The 20,844-nt window shown below is 36.4% G+C and overlaps 1 protein-coding gene and 1 long non-coding RNA gene across 4 annotated transcripts in view; one reads left to right on the forward strand and one right to left on the reverse strand.

The window, feature by feature from the left end:
• Kcnip4 (potassium voltage-gated channel interacting protein 4) overlaps positions 1-20,844 on the reverse strand; it is a 1,069,170-nt gene that overhangs the window by 607,465 nt on the left and 440,861 nt on the right. The gene's annotated exons all lie outside the window — the stretch shown is intronic.
• LOC121832762 (uncharacterized) overlaps positions 1-20,844 on the forward strand; it is a 95,098-nt gene that overhangs the window by 7,527 nt on the left and 66,727 nt on the right. For both annotated transcript variants that reach the window (XR_006076478.2, XR_006076476.2), the window contains exon 2: positions 13,672-13,741. This is a non-coding gene — a long non-coding RNA (uncharacterized LOC121832762). The remainder of the gene's footprint in view (positions 1-13,671; positions 13,742-20,844) is intronic.

Consider the following 20,844-nt stretch of genomic DNA (forward strand, 5'->3'; position numbering starts at 1 on the left):
AGAGATAAGTGACTATAAATTGAACACTTTGAAACAGTGAGCCCAAATAGTAACTCCTTCCTTTAAACTGGCATGTCAAGAACTTCAACACATAATGTGAAAACCACTACATTCATTATCATAACCAAAAGGATACATTTTAATTACATCAGCATTCACTGTTGTTGTTGGACAACCAGTGGTTCTGGCACATAGGAAATGGCATATATTCAGTATCTTAGTATTATACATACAGTTACCTACACTAAAAATCATTTTTGCTCTGTGTATTCTTCACTGCATTCTCCTCCCTGCTGATAATTACTCATGTTGTTCCTCCCTCCATATTTTTACCAGAAAATATACAGTTGGAATCATACAACATCTGCTTTTTTTCATACTTACTTCTTTCACTAACACTTTAAAGTTTCTTCCAATTATTTTCCTGGCATGGTACCTCATTTGTTTTAGTGCTGAATAATAGCCTATTGTCTGGATGTACTACAATTTATCCATTCTGTCCTGAGAGGCATTGTGATTGCCTCCAAGTTTGGGCAATTATGGAAAAAGCTGTTAAAAACATCTTCCTGTAGGTCTCTGTATGCACATAAGTTTTCAGTTCCTTTAAGTAAATTCCATGGAGTTTGAAAGCTGGATTAGATGATAAGAAATTTTTCAGTTTTGTAAATAACTAGTAAGCTCTGCTAAAATGGCTTCATCATTGTTCATTCCCTTGGGTAGGAAAAGATAGAGACCGTTACTTCAAGTCTTACAGCCTTTGGCGCTGTCAGGGCTTTGGATTTGGCTCTTTTGGATTAAAATCTTCATTAGTTGCTAATATTGATTTAATATGACATTCTATAATGATTAATCATTCATAATCTCTGAGTTTATTTGCTTTGGCACTTAGTTTGTGAGCGAGAATGTTTTATAGCTCATGTATCTATTTGGTAATCTTTACTTCCAAACACATGTTCTGAACTGCTTTGACAAGCTCCCTAATCTCCAGAACAGTCTTGCCTAGATCTTTTCAGTCATTATCTTTTGATCCAGTATAAAGTGAATACCCATCCTTTTAAGTAAATTTTTTCTTTGACTTTTTTAGAATATTGTAATGAGTACAATAAATTATTTCTGTCCCTTCTTCTCCCACTCCAACTCATGCCATAACTCATCAAATTACTGTTGTCTTCTTTGAGCGTTACTATTATATATTATTGTTGGTCTAATCTTTAGTTATTTTTGCTGCATACCCATATATAGATATAAATACAATCTGCTGAGACTATTCAGGGTTATTGTAATGTATATGTGTTCAGGGCTAATCACCTATGTTTTGGTTATCAGGGCTCTCTTCCCTGGAAAAAGCTGATTCTCCTTCTCTTGGCAATCGTAAATTGTTGCTCTCCATTTAGACGTGGGACTTTGTGAAATTCCCCCATTCCATTGGTGTGGTGGTTGGTGCTGTCATTACGATGTTCTTTCTCAAAGACATATTGTTGAGATTTAACAAGTGCAACTTCACTGTCATATATAGAAGATACTTGTCCACAAAACCTTCTTTTTACAGAAAAAAGAAACCACTACAGAAATCCACAATGGATCCAAATGTAGAAAACAACAGATTATGGAGGTACACAATTGCAGTTGTTGAATCCATAGTACAAGCTCTGTATCTAAGGCTCAGGGAACATCTCAAGAGAAGGGACAAAAGATTATAAAAAGGAGAGGAAAAACACACCTACTGAACACCAATTTTTAACCCTGTGAAGAGAAAATAAAGAGCCTCCTTTTCTGGATATTTCTATGTTAATAGAAGCCATGTAATCCGAATGTATTGGAACTGATAGCAGTCTTGAGAAAGCATTCTGAGCACATGCAGCCTTAGGAACTATCAGCAGAACAAATGCACTTTCTACTCCTCCACACTAGTTGGTAGATATTTTATCTGGTAAATTTATTTCTATATCTTCCAATATCTTTCATGCACCCTATTTTACACTTACTAGCATGTGTTATATTCAGAGGTTGCCAAAGAGAGAGTTTAAAAATAAAGATTAAGTAAAATACATATCTCTGCTCTTAGCATATTTTAATGAGAGAAATAAACACTGACAACACAACAATAGAAAGTCTATAACCTAAAAAATAAGACAGGCTTTCTTGTTAGCTGAAGTTTTTAATGATTTGCACAAAGATCCCAAAGGCCTTTCCTTATAGAAGGCAAAGAATTGTAGCTGATTCCTCAGAGATTATGAACAACATCAAAGGAGCAAAAGAAAAGTTACACAATTTAAGGTTATTATACTCTCATCCTCAGGGGAGTATGACATAAACTTATTATCAACTGCACAGTGATGCTGATGGACATTGCAAAGCTCCAGGGAAGTCAGCCCACCGCAGATCCATTCTATGGGTGATTCAAATGTAGCAGTTTGAATATCCCTTAATAGATGTCACTATCACTTAAACACTAGTTATAAAGGGGATACTACCTATGACCTTGATGTAGTTGTTATCTATAACACTTAACCTAACTCATGGGGGATGATAATATTATGAGAACCAACAGAAGGAAAAAAAATGAAAATCTCAGTCTAGTCTCAAATAGACTAGGAAGATTTAGTAACTGAGGTCATACAGGTGGTTAATGGCTGATCTAGAATATAAAACTCAGTTACATGGAGTAAATCCATCCGTTCCCACTTTGCTATATTGCTTCTAAATTGGATTGTGGCGTAGGTATGAGATGACAAAGATAAAATCAGTAACACTATTATAAATTAATTCAAAGGAACATTCCAAAGAAATGGATTGACTTAAGATACTATTTGCAAAAGAAATCCAATCAAAGTCAAATGAGTGAAAAAATGAAATAGAAAATGCCTTTGTTGCTCGTTTCTTAAAAGAACAGCACTAGATAATGTGGAAATATGGGGGCAGGGCTGAATAAGACTGTTGTCAAGTTGCCAAAAGCACTTCTGTAATAAAAATATTAAATTAAAAAAGAAATGAGCAACAGAATCATGGTATCAATGAATCAAAATGAGGCAAGGATAAAGATACAGAGGTCTAGAAGAAGATGTAGAGACTGTTGAAGACAGCCATGAAAATGATAGGGGAAAGTTAAGAGTCTGAAGAATCTGAGGAAAATTTAAGCAAATGTAAGAGAGCATTGGTTCAGAATTCCAAACATTGAAAATAAAGGTAAAGAAGAAACACAAAGCAAAAAAAGACATGAGAAATAATTATATTCAGAACACCAATAAAGCTAGTGACAATTTCTTGGCTTGCTTTTATTCAGACCATTCTCAGGTTGAATGTTATCAATGGGTGCCTACTGTATAATGATAGTGAAAGACAATCACAAAATGAAAGTAAATGATGTTCAGTCATGTATAGTAACCCATTTTCCAAGTCAATTTGTTCAAATTATGTACTTTGCCTATCTCTGTTAATATCTGATTAAGAGTGACATATTATCAGAGTTACAGGGCATGTACTAACACTAAAATTATACAGTGGTAGCCTAGAAAATATAGGTGGAGTATATCAAGTAGAGCTAACTCTAAGACAAATTAATACATCATTTGAGTATATATTTTTGTGGTCAAAAGATTAAGGAAAAAAACTATAGCTGCCATGAGCTATCATTTCTCAAGTATAATGGGAAACAGAAGATAAGTAAGATTTTAGAGAAAAAGGTCACATGCTTGAAGCCACAGTTATAGTATTATGAGCTATATACATCAAAACACAATTTGTCACTAAATAAAATGATATTAATAACAACATAGCAGATGCTGAGTATATTTACGAATAAATGGCCTATACTTACAATATTGCTCTCACAATATGATCAGGAAAAGGATAAAAGTCATAGTATAAATCAATAAATTAGAAATAGGTATTTGAAATTTTATCAGATATAGGAGAAGTCCCTAAATTTTTTAACATATTGTTGTTTTTTTTTTATTCTTTGAGAATGGGGGTTGGAGAGATGGCTCAGCAGTTAAGAGCATTAGCTGCTCTTTCAGAGGACCTGGATTCAATTCCCAGAACCCACTTTGCCATTCACAGCTGTCTGTCTGTAACTACAGTTCCAGGAGATCTGACACCCTCCCATGGATGAAACACCAATGCATAGAAATTAAAACAAAAAAAATAGTTATACAGTATAATTTGATTATATTCATTCTCCTTCTCAACTCTTCCAAGATCCTCATCCACCTTCCTTCTATCCAACTTCACTTTCTATCTCTTTTTAAAAAATGATGATGGAGTACAATTTGTGTTGATCATACTTAAGACATACCTATATCTACCCTAGATAGTGTTTGATATACTGTCACTACACCGAAGAAAGCCAACTTCTCAATAGCAGCAAGTAAATACCAAATGCTTCTTGGCTAGAGGTGGGATTTCATGCCCAGCTTCCTTCCCCCATGCTAGGTTTTTTTTTTTTTGTTGTTCCCCTTGAATTATACAGGTCTTGTGCATGTTGTCTCAGTCTTTGTCAGTTTCTCTGAGCATCTGCCTTGTTGAGTCTGGAAATCATGGTTTTATTGGAGTCACCCGCAAACTCTAGTTCTTAGAATCTTTCCACCTGAGTCATTGAAATTTTACTGGAGAAAATCTGTAGTTTCAAGAAAGCTTTATATGAGGAAAGACTGCAAACATCATTGGCAACCTTAGGAAATGACAACCTAGATTAGGCTGAAATTACTCAACAAATAATTGCAACTGTTTCTCCAAAGAGCCAGCAAAATTTCCCAATGACACATAGTATCGGTTGCTCCTTATTCTTTTACCATAAGGTAGCTGTGCATAATGGCACCGACAAAGCACTTAAAAGATGGGACTGGTTTAATTTAGACTGATTTTGGGGGCAGGGAATATGTGTTTCTGATATGGAATAGAAATCATGGGGTCAAACAAGTCCTAATGAGCCCAGCTATTTATAAAAGCAAAGCAAGGGCATACAATCTTACTGAAACTTCATTCTCACTGTTTTAGTAAGTCAGCTGGGGAAAAGACAGGTATCAATGACTAAGCAAAGGAATTTTCTGCAGGGGGCTTCTAAATGGTAGTCAACAATAGAATGTGAAAAGTTGGATATAAAGTTTCTAAAAGATATATAAGAAGGCAAACTAAAGTGTAATTAATAGCTCCAAAAATGTAAACCAGAACCATTGTTTTTAAACAAACAAATAAGGTCACCAAAGCAAAGCATTTAAAGACTGTGTGTTACAAACAGAAGTTACTCTTGACCAAGTCAGATAACTGAGCCCTGTCAAAACTAACTGATTCCTTCTTTGACTGGTATGGTCACTGCCCACTTCCTAACAGCTGCCTCTTTAACCTAGCCCAGGTTATCTGTAAGTGTAAACTCCAGGTCAGAAATAAAAACAACAAAGGAAGCAGAAGAATCTGTGGACCAAAAAAAAAAAATCTATAAACTCAGAAATCCCCAAGTTGGCTGTCATCTAAATTCTACTTTATGCAGTAGGCTATATTGCTGATTCTAAGGTTTTTTTTTTCATCCAATATAAAAAGAGTTTGTAGATATAATCACTGATGATGGGGGGCAGGGCTTCTATGTGGTTTATTTAAATTTTCACAATAGTGGTTTAAAAGATATGAAACAAACTTAAGTTTAAGTGTGCAAATACAACCAAGCTCTTCTTTGGATTTGATGTCTACCACAGAATAAACTAGAATAAACTACATGTAACAGAACCAAAACACATCACCAACATTTACTCACACATAGCTAGCTGGCCATTTGCAGAAAGTGACACATAATTGCACCAATTGTAGATCAGACACCATGAGTATAACACTAAAGGTTGTAAAGGCTTGGGAGACATATCAGTGGGTAAAGAGCTTTCTAGTGTACATGAAACTCAGACTCTAGGACCTAAACAAAATGCCGGGTGTGGTGGTGTGTGCTTGTAAAATCAAGGCTGGAAAGTCGAGACAGGAGGATCATAGCGGCTAAATGCACAGGCAGCCTAGCCAAAGGTAAGCTTCAGTTTCCATGAGAGATCATGTATCAAATATAAAGTGGAGAGTAATAGAGAAACAGGATAAATATTGATTTCTGACTCTCTCACGAACACACGAATCCCCACAGATGTGAACATACTTAACTTGGGTATGTCTGTGGCAATTTGTGTTATTTATGTCACAGAGAGAGGGCATGGAAGGCAGACAGTCAAAGACAGGAACAGAAACAAAAAGAGCCACAGAAAGAGACAGAAGAAAAGAGATTAAGACAGCACCTGCATTTGAATCGTGATGCTACCATACATGCGAGCCATATAAGAGGGGAGGCTATTTTTGTTCTGTATGCTGAGAACCTGGAATTCAGACAATAATAGAGAATAAATATAATGAAATGAAAAAAATAGCAATTTAAAAATCTTTCTTGCAGGAACTTTGTGAACATTAACTCAAATATTAAAATAAACAAGCCTGGCATGTCACCCTTTAATAAACAGTAGTGTTAATTTTTATTATGCATTCACATTGTATCATATTGTATCATTCACATGTAAAACTCCTGAGGGCACTGTATGTGCAGAACATTCATTGCCCACATTATTCTGGCATTAACTGATCTCTCTCTCTCTCTCTCTCTCTCTCTCTCTCTCTCTCTCTCTCTCTCTCTCTCTCTCTCTCTCTCCCCCTCACTCTCTCTCTCCCTCACTCTCTTTCTCTCTGTCTGTCTCTCTCTCTTTCTCTCTCTGTCTCTGTCTCTCTGTCTCTCTGTCTCTCTGTCTCTCTCTCTCTCTCTCTCTCACACACACACACACACACACACACACACACACACACACACACCTCTGAATGCTGACAAGTCTTATCTTAGTTTTGCTTTTGTCAGTCATGACTGAGTCTCTTCTATTCTGCCTCTAACACCCAAGTTAACATTCAGCTATTTCTAGTCTCCATCCTTATCTGGGTAACTCTGCTTAGACGTTTTCTATCATCAACTGCATTTTTTAATATTCTTCATAATTAAAACTGTCTACCTGTGATCACAAACTCATTTATGTGTGATACAATGTGAATGCATAATAATAATTAACACTACTGTTTATTAAAGGGTGACATGCCAGGCTTGCTTATTTTAATATTTGAGTTAATGTTCACAAAGTTCCTGCAAGAAAGATTTTTAAATTGCTATTTTTTCATTTAATTATATTTATTCTCTATTATTGTCTGAATTCCAGGTTCTCAGCATACAGAACAAAAATAGCCTCCCCTCTTATATGGCTCGCATCTATGGTAGCATCACGATTCAAATGCAGGTGCTGTCTTTTATGATCCTCCATGTCAAATCTTTAACAGAAAGTGTAAAGTGTCTAAGGAATGAGATGGATGCCCAGGGTACATTTAAACAGTGTCTGGGGAATGAAATGGTCCACCTTGTAGACTTAGGAATACTGATTAGATTGCTTGGCTAGCTTGAAAGACAGTATGAACTACACAATCTGGCAAGGATGTTAACGAAATGGAGATGGGTCTGTTAAGGCAATGTAATTCTCATTCCCAGAGAAATATTAACCATCAGAGAAAGATTAGTAATGATGCTTTAAATGTTTGGATATCCTCCTACTTGGGAGATGAGCCTAATTCTCTTTCTAAGCAAAAGAGAAACATCACATAAGAGTTAAATGCTGGCACTCTGAAACCTTATAGATCTGAGTTTAAATCCTATGTATATTTTTTCCCCTGAGTGATTTAATGAAGTTAGTAATGTGGACATTAGCTTTTTCTTTAAAATGTGTTTAAAAACATTAAGGCAACTGCCTTATGGATTTGTTGAGGAAATTAAATGAAAAAATGTCTTATAGCCCAATCTTAGAAGAGTATGTCTTTAAAACTATGCTAAGGACACTAAAATACGTCTGACTGAAATTGCAAGGCTGAAATAGAATGAAATCCTGTCTGAAACTAAAATATGAGAAGGATGGAGATGTAGCTCAGTGGTAGTGTCCTTGTGCACTAGGTTGTGCTTGACTCCCAGTATATTTCCTCAAAAAATGGTTAATAATTTTGCACCATTCCCAGGCAAGAGACACTATTATTGAAAATACATGCAGAGGACTTCCATGATACTGAGAAGGAGCACTGTTCTTTCCCAATGGGAAGAAAAAAATAAAGGGGAAAAAACACAAAGAAAGCAAGAAGGAAAGGGGAGCATAAGATTTGGTAGCAGGTGAGGGAAATGGGAATGAGAACATGTTGAAGGAGTTTAAGTAGATATGTGAGACTAAGCACAGGGGCCATGGACTCTCTGAAAGGCATCACTCTGGAGTGTGTATTATACACACAGCCAGATACTATTTCAGTGCCTGCACCAGGAAGGCCTTTGTGTAAAGGTGAATGGAAGTAATTTAAATGCAGCTACATTCATTTTGTTCCAGAGAGATTAATCCTTGTTTTGAGCCACTGCTTTCACCCCTTCATTGTTTACCTGGTTTGTGTCTAATTGGGCTTGATTGGAATCATGGGAAGCCACTAATTAAAATGATTAACAATATCAATAACAGCAAAGGGAATAGAAAAGGATGCCTCTTATTTTTAATGAACTGAACACAGATTCTTGCTGCCTGAATGAATAGAAGTTAATTGAGGAGTGACACCAGGTGACGAATTTCTGAAATGTCTATTTTCATGTTCTTAATAAAGGGCACATTTTCTAAAAAGAAACGAGCCATACCCAAATTATAAATCTTGACAAGGTGTTTTGTTCCCCCTCTCTCTCTTTCTTTGACTGAATTAAAACCAATTCTTAACCTCAGAATGCTGTCAAGCCCCTTGTTATTGAGGTCAACTTCTGCAGGATGCTGTTCTTAACTCTGGTTATGTTTCAGCTTTGCCAATGACCTTTAGGTTGTTCTACTCTGCTTTTATTTACAAACGTGGTGTCTGAAAATAGGCTTTGAATAGAACAAATTTTAGATACAGTGGCAGGACACAAAGCAGGTGCAGGGAGGGAAGGACAGGGCACACACTAAGCTCCTTCTCACTATTTATGGGGCAAATGCCCATGCGGCTTATTTCTGAAACACAAGTGAAGCCATTTGAATGATACTTTTCTTTACTTACAGTGTTCACCCTTACAGTGTTCAAAGTGAGTTTATCTCTTTACTTCTGGTGCCCAGTGGCTAGAAGTTCACATGATCTGCATTTGGATTTTCTTGCTGGGGCTCGCTCTTAAACACTTGGCCTTAACTTTCTTCCCAACTAATACTGAATAGACTGGATGTTTCAGTTAGATCACACCAATCCTTGTGATGTTACATTCTGGAAACCTGAGGAAGCCATGGATTCTTGCACTTTGCTCTGGTTATATCTTTACACTTTGGGAGATATTTATTTCCAAATGTGATTAATCTTCCTCATTCTTTATTATCCTTAATAGGCAGATAACTAACATTTACATAGAATGCCCCTCAAGTACATTCACCAAATCTCTATACATGTACTTCCATTCTACATGTTTGTTTTTTTTTTTTTTATCTTATCCCCTCAATTCTGAAAAGGCAGTGAGAGAAGAATGTTCAAGACACAGGTTCTACAATGCTGAGAAAGGAGCTCTAAGACTATACTTTCTGTCTCATAACATGGGCATGTTGTATAACCACATCGTGATGACTTATGTACTTTAAAAGAAAACTGTCAAGTCTTGTTTTTTATATGTATGATTTCTTCACCTGTATGTATATGTATGTATATGTACCACCTGAGTACCTAGTACCCACAGAGGTCAGATAATGTGTCAAATCCCCTGGAAATGGAATTATGAATGGTTGTAAGAAACCATATTGTTGCCAGAAATCAAACCCCAGTCCTCTGCCAGAGCAACAAGTATTCTAAACCACCGAGGCCTCCTTCCTATCCTCCTCATTCCTTACTTTCAAGATGGAAATAAATTTATCATAAATCTAAAGGGACTGCTAAATACATTTTTAAAATATCCTCATAAAGGCATTCACACATTTACCTAATCTTCAACAATTCCTTGATAAATTTCAGCTGGCTTACAAGTAAGGCTGTTGGAGGATTTTATTTATCTTCAGATCCCCTGTCCCCGGGACCTAATGCAATGCCTGGCATGGGTTAGACCTTTCATGAGGAACTGTGTCACTGTTTGCAGACTAAAATGGGCTTTGGCTCTTGATCTTTTCTTTGGGTGGAGTTGGGAAAGCAAACCAAATTTTCTGAAAGTGCAATGCTCTTCCCACTGCAGATCTGCCCACTCCCACGCCCACAGACCTTGTTCTAGCAAGTTATTTATTGTTTCATGCTCTGAACATATGAAGTGTTTGGCACTAGGAAGACTCAGTCAATACTTGATGGATTGAATTTTCTCTTTCAGATGCTGCCTTCTATTATTTCAAAGTAAAGCAGAAGATAAAAGGCCATTTCTCTGAGCCTTGCTCACTATATCATTTCTCAGACCTCCCTTTTATTTTCATTTTATAAAAATATTAGTATTCCCTCAGAGAGTATTTTTAATAACAACAAAAAATAAAGATTTTTTTCAAACAAACCTTTTACAGATGCCAAGTTATATAACAACAACAAAAAGACAGGATATTTCCAGAAATGTCAAACACAGGAATTCCAGAGCATTTCTCACAGCTTTGCTAACCTTTAGGACTTCCCAAGCACCATTATAAATCTACAACCAGGACTCATAATGATTCATGCTAATGCTACTTACCCGAATCCCATTGTTCTTGTTTTTAAAAATGGGGGAAGTAAGATCAGATGTGGAAGAAACGTAAACTCTGTAGATATTCATCCATTAATGAATGTAATAAAAATAAATAAATGTGTCAAAAGAATATAAAATTATATATATATATGTATGTATATATATATATATATATATACACACACACACGTGTGTGTGTGTGTGTGTGTGTGTGTGTGTGTGTGTAAATTTATTTTCAAGTGTGTCTGAAGGAAAGTAGCTTCTGGATATAAATAGCTCATCCTACAAGCCACAGGTTATCAACAAAACAGCTCAATTCTAGGTGAAATTCCACCTTTGAATTGTCAGTCAGAATGGTTACAGAAGCCCTCAAAACAAAACCATTTCTTTACATTGCATTTGGTGGCCTATCAGAACTAGATCAGACCTATAGCTGATGACACCACATAGTCCAGTTGCATTTTATAGTGAAATCAAATCAGAACTGTTCTGGAGGCTGTCTCCCTGCAAGATAATTTTCGTAGGCCCCAAAAGTGTCTGGAGAAGAAAAGGCATTAACAGTCCCACCCAGATGTGAGCCTTACAAACTATGAGAGGGAAAAAGCATAATCGCTTGTGCAATAGTGATAGTATTGGTATGGGGGTAACCAACTGTCCTTTAAATGGATTTGAGGTGCAATACACAAGAAGAAATACATGCTGGTACTATAAACTTGATCAAAGATAATTAAAAAAAAGCATTCTAAATGTTTTTATCCATAGACAAATGCTACCCTCAGCCTTAATTAGATAAGCCTTTCCTTCTAGGGAATAGTGGAAAAGTCAGGGACTTAGGACTGCCCAAGGTATGGACAATAATTGACAGATAAGTGACAAGATGTTGATTGCATTTCCTATGGCTCAGAGAATATTGCAGAATGGGGAGTGTAGATTGTAACAGACAGAAGGTAGGAAGAAGGGCTGCAAAATGCCATTTTCTGCTCACGACACAACTGTTGCAATTCCAAACTCATGACAGCTGTAGCAGATGTTTGCCAGCAGTGTGTCTGCCCAAAAATGGGTCTGTCAAAAGTCCTGAATGACTAGATAAGAGGCTCAAAGAGCTCTAAATTTTACTGCTGAAATGTTTGTTATAGTAGATTTGGGGAGGGGGGTGTTCCCTTCATTAGAGCACCCACTGCTGACCCCACAAGGCTCCAAAGTCAGTTCCAGTTCAGTGTTCACACTGGCAGCCCTGGTTAAGCAAAATGGTCACAAAAGAAAGTTTAAAATTCCTGATCTTGGCAAGAAACTGGGAGGGAAGAACTAAGGTTGATAGGACTTAGGAGGAACAAAGGAGCTAGGGGGAGAGGGTACCTGAATGCAAAGTGTGTGTGTGTGTGAGTGTGTGTGTGTGTGTGTGTGTGTGTGTGTGTGTGTGTGTGAATGTACAGATGTATACACATATGAAATTGTCGAAGAACGAATTTGATACAGAAATATTAAAGAATACACTGAAAAATATAAATATGTCGATATGGATCTTTTGTAGTGACTTAACTAAACACACAGCTAGGCCAGAGAGCAAAGAAAAGTCGATTCCTTTGTAACAAACAGGACTGACAAGCTTCCCACCTTTTCCTTTTTTTTTTCTTTATAACTGAAGCTGCAATGACGTGTCAATAAGAAGTCAATGAAACTTAAGCTTTTGTGCCTTTTAATTTAGAAATGGCTTAAGTTATAGGGGGAGTTTGGCTGGGTGGTTGCTCATTGGACAAAATAGGGCACATCCTACATGGGATCCTCTTGTAGATGCTAACTGTAAGTTCTCCAGTAATGCATTTCGTTAGTTTTGTGATAATGATGAGATGTTTCACTTTGGCAATGATATGTGTGCCTTGTTTCACAGGATATGTTGACCTAACAGTCAAACTTCTCAAACCTACACAGGTGTTTTACCCATTTATTCCAGACAACATGCTTAAAATAAATAGCATAAACCTTGAAAGTCAAATGAGTCTCAGGCAAAAAATATGATGGGCCACCATGGTACTAATGAAACCATTGTTTATTCTCTAAAAATATTTTCTAAGGATCCTGAGCCAGCATAAGTGGTACGCCTTAATAAAATACTGAATTTTACCATTTCTACAAAGCATTTAAGATAAGAAATGAGTATTACTGTAATTTTTCCCATGTAGAAAAATAGCACTCAATGTATTTTATCACTTTATTTTGGCTTCTTTTTTCTGGAATGGTTAGTTGTGATTAATGTGAGAAATCTGTCTTATGCATAATTATCTTACTAATAAAAGATGTAAAAGGGGTATTCTCATGAATAAACTATATGATGGTATATAAAAATAAGAATAACAATAAAGCTCAATGATATACCAGAAGTTGGATGTTCAATCTGATGTGAGCATGTAAATAAAATGAATTCAAATTGAAGTTCATTCATATAGCATGTTCATTACTTACACCTATTTTACATAATAGTGCTAATTTACATAGACACTTGAGAATTTGTTAGGAATACTACCATCCAAAAATAGGCTTTAGAAGAAGTCCAGGGATACAGCCAGGTTCTGTAAGTAAATGCTAGAAATGATCAAAACATACAAATGAAAGCAAACAAAAACAAAACAGCAGTGAGAATGAATTCTGCACCTGGTCATGTCCTCTACCTTCTTTTCCCCTTCTGTCTTGTGGAAATGCTTGTGCCTATTTCAAGGCTTTGTTGAAATCCTCGACATATGTCATTCTTGAATAAATTCCTACCTGCCTGCCAATGGAATCATAAGGTAAATATGGGTAAATGAATGACACACAGAATGAAGTGATGGGAGACTCTGCTTCATAGTTCACCAATCATTCAGGGATAGGTGGCTAATTGATGCCCATTCATAATCTTTGTTCTTTGACTGTCCTCACTAGAGACTATGAAAATGACATAGCTCCTCACCACTTCCTTGCAGGTGAAGGTGTTCATGTGATACATTCTTGGCCAGTGAGGTATGAAGAGGAATCAGCTGGATCACTGACAAAGTAATTATATTTTAGTTAACAGGAGAACATGGTCATGATTGATATCATCCCTTTTCCTTCTCATTGTCCCAAGTTTATTTGCAGTAGATGTGTGGAATTAGGGAGCCATATTGTGAACATGATTGAAAGGTGCTTACAGATGACATCAAACCATGACTTAATTGTGGTTGGTAAACAAAACTGATGTATTGTTATTGCTTAAGAAGAGTAGTCAATTTTCTGTTACAGAGAGAGCAGCTATCTGATATCTCTGTGGGCAGAGCATCTTCTTCAGTAATTTACCTTAGTCTATGAATGGGTATCTGTGAGTAATTCTCCCTCCTATCTGACGTTAAAAATCACAAGCCAGATCAGGCTTCTCAAAGGCTCAAGTCTGAGAATTCAGTCAACTTATTTATTATCTGTGCCAAATTACAGAAAGAAAAAAAAATGAAAGCACTAATTTTAGAACCCTTGCCAAAGCAGCTGAAAGTGGAGCAAATTAAAATTTCCAAATTGACTAATTCCAATTGACTAATTACTATACTGTTGATATCATAAACAACACAAACTTACACAAAACTATATACAGGTAATCTATGCAGACAATAAATTGTGTATGTGTATATGCATATATGTGTGTGTGTGTGTGTGTGTGTGTGTAACTGTGTGTTTGTGACTATAATCTATCCATGTTCTCTCTAATGAGAACAACCTTCTTTTTGGTAAGCTGCTTGGTAGAAATGCAGATCAATATGGGCAACACAGAAACCATTTCAGGAAATATCAGAAGCCATCAATTGTCAAGTAATTAGAAGATTGCTTTTGTAAGTGAACAGCTATATAATCCTGACTGCTCAAATCACTGTAATCATTTTATTTGTCCTATTCTCTAGAGGAATCTTAAACAAAGCCTGCAGTTATTGCTTTGTTATTTCAAATCTACCTAGTAATTTTCCAGTGTATTAGAAAACATTCAATGTTGACACTGTTTGGAGGGGGATTGGGCGTCTGCCTGATGAAACTGTTCATTTTCAGTCAACATAATTACTTGGCATCCACATATCTGCTATTTAAACAATACCACACTCTCATTATTCCTTTGCTAATAATTAATTTAATGGGATGATACATCTTTACTCAACCTGAAAAAAATATCAGGGTTATTGCTACATTATGAAAATTAGGTTTAGTCAAATGAAATGATTTGGCTTGAGCTGATGTTATTTATGTAGCTCAATTATATGACAATCCAAGAAAAGGTAAGATAGATCAAAACCAAGAGCCTGACTTTTAGACTATATAGCAGTATGTATAATGTCAGAAGACTATTTCCCATCCTCACAACAAAAGAGATATACAATTTGTCTAAGTTCTCAAACACTGTTTTTTACTATGACATGTCCAGTCATTACCAAAGATTGTCAAAACAGTTTCCCTTGCCCACTTGATTTTTGTTGTTGTTGTTGTTCCCACCATATCTGTACTTTTATCAAATCTTCGGTTCTGCTGTCATCTGTCATCTTCTGTATCTAATTTAAGTCATTCTTACTGTGTCGTGGACTTCCTTCTGCTCTTGCTTTTGTTTGTTTAGTTAGTAAGTTTTGCTTTTTCAGTGGTCAGGTCTCAGACTGGCCAAGAACTTAATTAGCTAGTGATGGCCTTAAACTCCTAATCCTCTGCCTGTATATCCCAAGGGCTGGTGTTACACAATGCCTTTGTTAGTCTCCCTTTATCAACCACTCCCAAGAATCCTTATATTTCACTTTGGTCTGCAAGGCAACTGACTGGGAGGCTCTCTTCACTTTTAAAATAAAAGCAGTACATTCTACATGTCCTAGAATGTCTGCTGTTGAATTTCCTCCTCTTTCTTGATATATATATATATATATATATATATATATATATATATATATATCCAGATAATTTTTGGCTTCTTCCTTCACCCTATGCCTCAGTATAGAAGACCTACTATGTGCTTCACAGCTAGAAAGCGTAATCTGTACACTGAAGCTTTAATACATTCCTCAGGATAGTTCTGATCAAACTATTGAACATATATTATGGTTTCATCTTTCTACTTACAGTAAAGTCCAAAAAGAATACAAATACTAAATTGTGTGCCAAATTACCTAGGGTGCAAAAAATACTCTATCTCTGAGATTTGGTATTGGGAGATACTGCCGGGGACAGGTCAATGGGGAGACTGGACAAACATCAGCTGGTGCTTTAAGGTCATGTCTGTGACTCAAAACTATGCTCACCTATATAAATGAGGAATAAACAAGGGGACAATCAAGGAAGATTTGTGGGAAAGACTCATTCAGGTGTTTAAATCCTCATGACAAAGCCAGGAGCACTACAAAGTTTGTGAGAGTATTAAAGTATCATGAACACTTCCTGCCTAGACTAAAAGGATCATAGGCAAGGCACAATGAAAAACCTCAAATATCCCTCTTGGCCCAAGCCAGGCTGATAGGATGACTCAGCTACAAACACACAGTGCCTTTCAGTGCAAACCTACTGCAGCCTCTAGCCTAGAAGTCAGAGGCTAAGCTGAAACACTAAGGATGCTTGAACTCAAAGCCACAAGTGAGGACACAATGGGCTTAAAGCCCCCAAACACACTGGACTTGTGCAGTGATGGAGACTCCACTTTTAGGTTCTAAGTTGCCTTTGACTTCTCCCCATCTTTCTTTCCCCTCTATTGCAGTAGGAATGCCTATCTCTGTCACCTCTCGTCTGGCTGCCCTGCATTTGTATCTGGACAACTTCTTTCTAGGCTCAGGGGACATAAATGGAGAGGAATTTTTCCCAGGACATCCAGAGTGATACATTTAGTGATTGGGATAGCTTCGGATAATGGACTTTGAGATTTTTTGCAGTTGATAATGTCATAGGAATTTGTTATAGCAGCTAGGAAACTAATTCAGTCAGTGCCACCCTGTCTAAATCGTGAGCAATCTCATACTGTCAATGTTCTTTTCCTCCTTTCTGTTTTTCTGTGTGTCTCTGTAAAATAGGTGTAAATTATTAGGTTTTCAAACATAATATTTTTATTGATTATGTGGGAATTTTACATCATGCACCCCATCAGACTCATGGATAAGGAGCCTGTGCCTCAACCTGAGGCCATGTTGATGTTCTTGGTCTGTACTGCCACCAAAGGACATTTTTGGGTCCATGTTTCTGCTGCAGCAAGGGCCATGTTGACGCTATGGCATGTGCAAATTATTTTTAAATCAAACACAAGTTGATACTATTATATCTTTATTTTACTATCTAAGTATCTCCTTCATTGTTCTAATGTATTCTCTATAAGAACAGTATTTTTTCTATTTATGAATTAAGTTTCACAGTTGTGTCTCTGGTGTCTCTAATGAAGACACTGATAAATCGCAAGTGATCAAATTGTTGAGTGCATAAATAATTATCTTATTTTTCTATATCCTTTGTTTGATATTTGTGGATTTATTTTATGTGTGGTGTGTGTGTGTGTGTGTGTGTGTGTGTGTGTGTGTGTGTGTGTGTGGTGTGCACAACACAAGGAAGAATCTACAGAGGCTAGAAAATGGCATTGGATTTTCTAGAACTACAGATAGACAAGGTTATGAGCTGCTGTGTGCGTGCTAGGAAACAAACTAGACTCTGCTGCAAGCACAGTATATACTCTTAACTAGTGAGCCATCTTTTCTAGCCATCCTTTCTTTATATTGAACCCACATATCTATCTAACAGTGTCTCTCTTTATAAGTCCATGTAAATGTCCTATTTATTAAATATCAAGATTTCTGTGTAGGGTTGCCTAAGCAAGACTGTCAAAATGCATAGATAAAAATCATGGTATTGAGACAGAAGAATTTGTATTTTGTATCATAGTTCTGATTACTAAAGAAACAACAGAATTTGTAAGAATATATTGGAAAAACTCCTAATCTATGTGAGAAGTCCTCTGTGAATATTTCCTCATTATAAAAGTTTCCTCTTTCTTTATAATGTATGGATAATAGAAATCTTCCATGGAGTTCTCAGAGTACCTTTTGACTGTATCAGGGTGATAAATAAGCATTTTTCAAGAAATTAATGTTAGTATTGTAGTTCATTTCAACCTAAATCATACTATTATCTCTGTAAGTAGAGGGGAGTGAGTTTGTTATCTTCTCAAATCGTTACCTTATTCTCCTGAATAAATGGCCAGTCTGAAGCACAATATTAAATGTGAAACAGAATATTGGGATTGTAGTTGATAAATATCCTTGGAGAAAATATGCATCTTTTCCTGGTGTGCAAGAAGATGAGAAGGAAGAAAACAAGGAGGAGAAAGATAAGGGGGAGGAAGAAAAGGAGGAAGAAGATGAGAAGGATGAAGATAATGAGGTATTAGCAGGGGGATAGGGTGAAACAAGACAGAGAAAATGGATTCATTTTTTAAGACTTGTTTTACTGGGGTTGGGGATTTAGCTCAGTGGTAGAGCACTTGCCTAGCAAGCACAAGGCCCTGGGTTTGGCCCTCAGCTCTGAAAAAAAAAAAAAAGACTTGTTTTACTTTATGTGTATGAGTGCTTTGCCTACATGTATGTACGTGCACCAAGTGCATGTCTGGTGCCCACAGAGATCGAAAGATGTTAATGAAACCCTTGAAACTGCAGTTAAAGATGGTTTCAGATGGTTATGAACTATTATATAGGTGCTAGGAACCAAAGCCTGTCCCTCTATAAAAACAAGGTCTCTTAACCATGAAGCTATCTTGCCAGCCTGAATAGGAGAAGTACTTTATAAGGCAGACAGATGATTATATATTTGACTTCAGAAAAAATTCTGGCTTGGTAATTAAGTCCGAAATGGGATTTCAAATTATTTGAATAAGTCACAACAGGAATCTGAACATCAGTCTATTATGGGAAAAATCAACTTAATATAACATTCCTTGCCTTCCCATAGAATTCAAAAACATAGGAGCATTATTCTTGAAAGAATTTTAATTTATTCCCAATGTGTTATTTTCAAGAAGATACATTATTGATCACCAGTCATGTGCTAATCAATATTTATTATCATTTCAAAATCTCAGAATAGGATGAGAACTGCAATAGTGACAGTCTGAGTCACTAAACTTTATTCTTCCTAATATATAAAAGCAGATGTGAGGTTTCAAACACTGAAGTATAAAAGGTCTTGTAGTGACAGTACAATGGTATAAAAGATATCTTTCATACTATGTAAAATATTCAATTTTTCTATTTGACAATGGGAATTCAATGTCCTAGCCACAGGCAGAGAAGGGACTTTTCTCAGAATTGTAGTAGCAGCAAGCGATTCTTCCTAACCTGGAGCTTGTTTTCATCATGTGCTCATTGTCATCCCTGACTAATGAGTAACAAGTTTGAGTTCCCATCTGGCTTTCTGTAGCTAAGAATAGCAGTAGCATAAGGTGAAAGGTCAGTGGAAAGAAAGAGTAGTTCATGCCATTTGTAAAATCTAATCACAGAAGCCCACATCCAAGGAAGCTTAATATCCCAAAAGATAATTCTCAAGTATGAGTACCCCATTCCATAAAGTAGTTCAAAGAGATTAAAGTCAGGAAAGTAGTTTTGAATCTTAAATACCGTAAATAATTATCATTGTAAGTTACCCTCTGTCTCCTTGAGTTTGTTTATAGAATAGAAATAATTATCAAACTCTACTTGGTAAATTATTGTTTTGAAGAATCATAAACATGGGCATATCCTAAAGCTGTATCATGATATTCAGAAGTTAGTCACTACAGCTGCAACAAAGACAGCTGAACAATGCTTTGATACTCATAATAACAAATGAAATCTTAATGAAGTCTCGTTGCTCAGCCAGAAGCTTCACAGAAGACACTGGTGATATGGTAACAGTAATCAAAACCACATCAAGGTACTCTCAGAGAATTGACATAAGAAGACATGAAAGCAAATCTTGTGAGAATGTATTTGTTGATAACGATGTGCCAAAGAAGCTAACAGCCCTGCACATTCCCCAGATCACGTGAGGACAGAAGTAAAAGGGGACAGCCAAAGTACACTTCTTATTACATCTGAGTAGTGGAGATGGTGGCATTCTTCCTCCCTGTAAACACTGGAAAATATGTTCACCAGAAACTGCTAATTAAAGCAATAGTTTTATATTCTGACAGCTAAATATAAAAAGTAAAAAAAAAAATCTATTGCAAAGAAATCAGGTTCTACTTCATAACCTCTCAGAAGCTGACAAGGAGATATTGCTTCCCTAACTACTTGACTTAAAACACGGGGTGTTTACATCCTGGAGGATCAAGGAGACCTAAAGGAAAAAATAGCCTGAGATTCCCAATTTAACATCTTAAGAGAAAATGAAATCAGAGTTCTATCAAATGAAGCCCTTAGAATCTAGACAGACTATATGGGAATGGGAGAGGAGATGGAAGCTGTCAGTATGGACCGATCTCAATGAGGAAAGAATAGAAACTTCTGGCAGTGACTGTACCTTTCTGCCACTGTTGGTACTGAGAGGTGGTTGGGATTTGGGCTCTCTCACCACACTGCTGGTTTTCCACACTGGTTTTAAAACAAGTTTCTCTTTCATAAGAGTTTTGACATATTTCTGAAACATCTAAGTACTTAAAACAGTACCTAACACAATATAAGTACAAGGTAAACAATGATTCCTCTATTGTAACTCCTTAAAACACTTGCTATATTCATCATCATCAATCATCATCACCATCATCATTGGTACCATTATTTGTCCTATATATGGAATCTTTTCTTGGGAGAAATCAAATAAAGAAAACCAAAGTTTCAGCTGTTCTGAAAAAAAATCTTTGTAATGCCTTTCTTTTTTATTGAAAATATACTATTCTCTCACTGAAATACATCCCAACCACAGTTCCTCTCCCTCCACTTCTTCCAGCTACCCCTTCCCTTCTCATCAGAGCCATTCCTCCTCTGTTTCCTCTTCAGAAGAGAACAGGCCTCCAAGAGATAACAACCAAATACAGCAAAATGGGGTTCAATGCATATCAGGCCTGAACAAGGCAACTTAATGGAGGAAAAGTCCCAAGAACAGGCAAAAGAATCAGAGACATATCCACTCCCACTGAGAGGAGTCCCAAAAAACAC

This window comes from Peromyscus maniculatus, chromosome 10 (assembly GCF_049852395.1).
Source record: "Peromyscus maniculatus bairdii isolate BWxNUB_F1_BW_parent chromosome 10, HU_Pman_BW_mat_3.1, whole genome shotgun sequence".
In the NCBI taxonomy this organism is placed as follows: Eukaryota; Metazoa; Chordata; class Mammalia; order Rodentia; family Cricetidae; genus Peromyscus; species Peromyscus maniculatus.